Source organism: Phyllobates terribilis, unplaced genomic scaffold, assembly GCF_046119375.1.
Source record: "Phyllobates terribilis strain yellow unplaced genomic scaffold, ASM4611937v1 Scaffold_4__5_contigs__length_816908805, whole genome shotgun sequence".
Classification (NCBI taxonomy): Eukaryota; Metazoa; Chordata; class Amphibia; order Anura; family Dendrobatidae; genus Phyllobates; species Phyllobates terribilis.
In genome coordinates this window covers 12,912,308-12,918,307 of record NW_027362764.1, presented here as the reverse complement: position 1 = coordinate 12,918,307, position 6,000 = coordinate 12,912,308, and positions in this window count along the sequence as shown.

Below are 6,000 nucleotides of genomic sequence, written 5' to 3'. Positions count from 1 at the left end.
AGTTCAAAACCCTAACCATGACATACAAAGCCATTCACAACCTGTCTCCTCCATATATCTCCGACCTAGTCTCCCGTTACATACCTGCACGCAACCTCCGATCCTCACAAGATCTCCTGCTCTACTCCCCTCTTATCTCCTCCTCCCACAACCGTATACAAGATTTCTCCCGTGCTTCCGCCCTACTCTGGAACTCTCTACCCCAACGTATCAGACTCTCGCCTACCGTGGAAACCTTCAAAAGGAACCTGAAGACCCACCTCTTCCGACAAGCCTACAACCTGCAGTAACCACCGCTCCACCATACAGCTGCACGACCAGCTCTACCCTCACCTACTGTATCCTCACCCATCCCTCGTAGATTGTGAGCCCTCGCGGGCAGGGTCCTCGCTCCGCCTGTACCAGTCGCTGTCACATTGTGTTCAAGATTATTGAAATTGTTCTTGTATTATACCCCCTTTTTCACATGTAAAGCGCCATGGAATAAATGGCGCTATATATAATAACATGAGCCCTAGGGGAAACTATTATAGAAAAGGGGGGAAGCTGAAAGCTTCATTCAAACCCATGGGGGCTCTAGTTCCCAGAACGTAGATCCATTTACATTCCCGTTGTGCCAGGATTTTTCTAATATCGCCCCCTCTAATACCCAACTGGACATGTTCTATACCTCTTACTTTCAAGCCTTTGGGGTTACTCGTATGTTCCAGTTTGAAGTGTCGTGGGATCGTTTCTAATTCCTCAGTGTCATCCTGTGTCTTGGAGGCTATTATATCAAGCACGTGTTCACGGGGTCTGATTTTAAGTTGGCGTGTTGTTAAGCCTATGTACATTTTGTTGCAGTTACAGGTGGCGTAGTATATCACTTCTGACGTATTGCAGGTTATCCTCTGTCTAACAAAAAATTCCCTACTGCCATCAGATGTTGAGAAAGTCTTTGTTCTTACGATGTTGCAGCAGGCGCCGCATGGGTAACAGCCATTACTCGGTGGTCCTAAGTTAAACAGACTGCATTTTGCCGGAGTGTAGTGACTCTTTACTAGGATATCTCTCACATTTTTACTCCTCCTGGAGGTCATCTGTGGATTTTTAGACAACACTCCGGAAAAAGATGGTTCAGTCTGTAGAACTGGCCAATGTTTTTCCAGAACAGATCTCATGGTCTGCCATTCTGAGTTATACGTTGAAATAAATGTTATGGTGCCACCCCTACCGGCGCTTACTTGGGTCGGCCGCAACAACGCATCACGTGACACCCCTTTTGCTCTATTATAGCCGTGTTTTATCGTTCTTTTACTATACCCACGTTCTGAGAATCTCACCCTCAGATCCTGAGCCTGCCTCTCAAATCTCTCTTTAGTTGAGCAGAATCCTCAGAAATTGACCAACTGGGATGGCTTTTACCGTTGAGTATTGGTCACCTGACCCCGCATGCAGCAGGGAGTTGACCGCAGTCTCTTTTCTATAGACATCTGTTTGTATTTGTAATTTCTCATCCACTTCTATCAAAATGTCCAAGAATTCGATCTTCTCCCTGCTGCATTTGTAGGTCAGTTTAATGTTGAATTCATTCATGTTGAGAGAGGTCATGAACTGCCGGAGCACATCCCCATCACCCTGCCACATAAACAAAATGTCGTCTATATAGCGGAGCCACATGGGGACGGATGACATCATCTGCGCGCCCTCGTCGCCAAAAATTGTTCTTTCCCAATAACCCATAAAAAGGTTTGCGTACGAGGGCGCGCAGCCCGCCCCCATTGCTGTGCCCCGCTTCTGCACATAGAACTGATCTTTAAAAACAAAAAAATTATGTGTGAGGATGGACTCCAGCAGCTCGACCACCAACTCACATGTTCGACCATCCCAGTTGCTCATTCCGAGGAAGAAGCGGACCGCTTCTATACCCTGCCCATGATCTATACAGGTATAAAGAGCCTCTACATCTGAGCTTACAAGTATCATATCTGTTTCTAGGGTAATGTTATTAATCCGGGTGAGGACCTCAGTTGAGTCCCTCACATATGAGGGTAAGGTCTGAGCTAAAGGTTTTAAATAGTAATCTATGAAGATACAAATGGGTTGACAAAGACCCTCCAGGCCCGACACAATAGGGCATCCTGGGAGCTCCAGAGGGTTCTTATGTACTTTTGGAACGAACTATATTGTAGGGATCTTGGGAGATTTCACCAATAATCCCTCATATACTTTCTTCGGTATTACACCTTGTGAAAAGGCTTCATAGAGGATCATTTCCAGTTCCGCTGAAAAGCTAGGGAGTGGGTTATTTTGAACTTTTAGATATGTATCCCTGTCTTTTAGTTGTTTATATGCTTCTCTTTCATACTTTTCTTTTGGCCACAGTACCACATTTCCCCCCTTGTCCGCCGGTTTGATCACAATGTCATCATATGATTTTAAATCGTCCAGAGCTTGACGTTCTGCTCTGGACAGGTTGTCTAACCGTTTTCTTGTGGTGATCTTTTGGAAATCATTGGTGACCAAGTTCACAAAGATCTCCACTGCCGGACAGGCGGACAAGGGGGGGAATGCTTCGGATCTAGGCAGAATATTTGTAGGGAACTTACTTGGTCCTACCTCTGTTTGTTCTTCACTCAGCCTTTCAAAAGACATCAGGGCATCATCTTCTATTTGGTTGGGGGTCCTGTCTTCCAGATCGTTACTATCCATCCCTCGATTATGTACTTTGTGAAGAACCAATTTTCTCGCAAACAAATTTAGATCTTTTACAGCTGAAAATAAATCAAAAGTATTAGTGGGTGAGAACGTCAGCCCCTTCTCCAACACCTGAATTTGTGTCGGGGAGAGAACATGAGTAGACAAGTTTATTACCTCCATCCTACTTTTATTTTTGTTGCTCGATTGGGGGGGGGTTATTTTTTCCTTTTGGTACTTTTACTGCTGATCTTAGTACCCTTTGACCTGATGTTTCGCCCTCATCTTCTGTTTGGTCTTCCCCTGAGGTCTGTGGTATTATAGAATTTGACCTGGGTTTTGGATCAGGGTTTTTAGTTTTTTTGCCACCTCGAGATCTTCTTCGCCACCTATAGATGTTATTCTGGCTGAGATCCCTGATGTCCCTCTGAAATTTCTTGATCTTACTCTCATAGATTTCTGTCTCCCATTTTTTGAAGCTAGTCTTCAATTCTTGATTTAGCTTGCTTAAGGCTTCCTTATCAAGAGTCTCCTGCAGATTTTTCTGTAGTTCCTCAATTTCTCCATCCATCTCTGTAATACACTCTGAGTTGAGCTGAGATAGTAAGCCTAAGAAGGTCAAGGAGCAAGATGTAGCTGCCTCCTCCCATTTTTGCCTAAAGCATTCATCTCGTATTTCAAAAGATGGGAACCTCCTGCTGCGGGGTTGCTTTGCCCTCTGGAGGTTCCTAGTGCACCTTGGACGCATCTCTCTATGGATTTTATTACTGATCTTCCTGTGTCTGAGGGTTTTACTGTCATCTGGGTGGTCGTGGACCTTTTTAGTAAGGTGTGTCATTTGGTTCCATTCATAAGTTGCCCTGCACCAAGACACTCGCTAAGGCGTTTGTTAAGGAGATTGTCAAGCTCCATGGCTGTCAGGAATATTAGAAAATATTAATATCAGGAAAATGTCCTTCCATCTGCGTGACACACATGTTCACCCCCTCCCTCACCCACTCCTTCTGCCAGCACAAAGCCCCAATTAACGCACGACTGATAAATAGTTATTCACACACGGCCAGGGAAGAAGTGTTAAAACTTCGTTAGGGAACCAAGCCTCTTGTCTCTGAGAGAGCAGGAGGTAATTACAACCGCAGGCTTGCACTAATTTACGTGTACTTGTGAAGACTAGTTCCCGAGCCTCAAAGGAAAGTTTGTAGACGAACTGACTCCAATATTAGTTATGAAATAATATGAGTTCTATAGGTCCGACAGTAACGGGACCCATATGTGTAGTGACCAAATCAGCCCCGGATTATGTAGGTCACTTTCCAGGGCCGTAACCAACATCGGGGGGCCTTAGTGCAAGAACCCCAGAATAGCAGACTGCCGCAATGTGATGCGTGATGTCAAAATAAAGATAAAATCATGAGGGAAAATATGGCGTAGTTTGCGAGCTTCTGCGATTAACGAGCGATGAGTTATCGCAAAAGTCAGCATTTCTAATAAAAATCTACAGACTGAAGACCGGCCCACATGATGTCACCGCAAGGGGCGTGTGGCCAGGTCTCTCCTTAGGTTTAAAGTAATCTAGGGGGAAGACAGAAGCACTCATTGCCAGGGGGGAATAAGAATTATAAGCAACGGGTCCTGTTCAATAACAGCATAATCTGGAGAGCCCCTCCTCCACCTATATCGAATCGTCTCCGCGATCGTATAGTGTAAGTAATTTATCTTCTCTTTCCTCCTGTTTATTTTATGTAACTGTTTATGTATTTTAATGTCCCCTTTGTAACATCCTTGTATATATCTTTCCTAAACACTGCCTCCTTTTTGGATTAAATATAAAATTTAATAGTTCTGTTTCTTTTGTTCTGTAATCGTTCTCCTCCCCGAAGCCATAAACGCTACCGGGTTGGTTCCTGACCCAATATCAGTCTTTTAACGGACTTGTATCAAACGAGGATTGGTGGCAGCATACCATCTGGGGGATTTGAGGAAGGCTGGCAGTGACGGTCGGAGGTGTGGATATATATTACTGCCGCGGCCAGGGAAATATATATATACCGCCCTCACTGCAGAGGGCCTCAAATACCCAGTGGGCTACAGGACGGCCTCTCCGGCGACCACTCACTCTAGGTGCAGTACCTTGACTGACCTGAGAGGCAAGGGGGCGCCAGAGAGCTGTGCCCGTATCATGGCTTCGCGGATTAGTGACGTGTAAGGGACAACACACACCCCACAGTGTCTTCCCCCGCTGGTGGCAGCTTCCTGGCACTACTTACTCTAGGTGCAGTACCTTGACTGACCTGAGAGGTAAGGGGGCGCCAGAGAGCGGCACCCACCGGCCGGCAAGTTTCCCTGACAATGTAGTTCCCACGGATATTGTTTCTGATAGGGGACCTCAGTTTGTGGCTTGCTTTTGGCGTGCTTTTTGTGACAGATTGGGAGTCCATTTGTCATTTTCGTCTGGGTATCATCCTGAGTCTAATGGCCAGACAGAAAGAACCAGGATGTTGAACAGTTTTTGCGTTGTTTTGTGGCAGACAATCAAGAGTTGTGGTCTGAGTTTCTGCCTCTCGCAGAATTTGCTCTTAACAACCATACATCCTCTTCTGCTGGGTGTTCTCCTTTTTTTTGTTGTACTGGGAGACATCCGTCGTTTGGTTCGTTCTCCAAATTGGGGTCGGCGGTGCCGGAGGAGGAGAATTTTTCCGATGATTTGGAGAGAGTTTGGACTAATGTACATTGCAACCTTCAAGAGGCTAACAAGAAGACCAAGAAGCATTTTGACAGGAAACGTAAGGAGGTTTTGTTTACGGTTGGTGACATGGTTTGGTTGTCCTCAAGGAACCTGCGGTTGAGGATTCCCTCTAAAAACTGGGTCCTAAGTTTGTGGGTCCATTTAAAGTGCTTCAGGTTGTTAACCCGTCTGCTGTTAGGTTGGATGTCCCTACTTCCTGGAAGATTAATCCTGTGTTTCATGTTTCCTTGTTGAAAAAGGCTAACGTATCTGATAGGGACGCCACTGTCACTGTTCGTCCTGTGGTGGAAGACGGCAAATATGAAATTTCTCGTATCTTGAATTCTAGATGGCATAGAGGGAGATTACAGTATCTTGTCTCCTGGAAGGGTTTCAGTCCCGAAGACAACTCCTGGGTAAGGACGGATGATGTCTCTGCTCCTAGGCTTGTTAGAGCTTTCCACAAGAGGTTTCCGGATAGGCCTGGGCCTGGAGGATCCGGAGGATCCTTATAAAAGAGGGGGTACTGTTAGAACCCTCCTGTTTGTTTTTTCCATCTTGTGTTTTGTGGTCACGTGACCATCTGCCTTTATATTCCA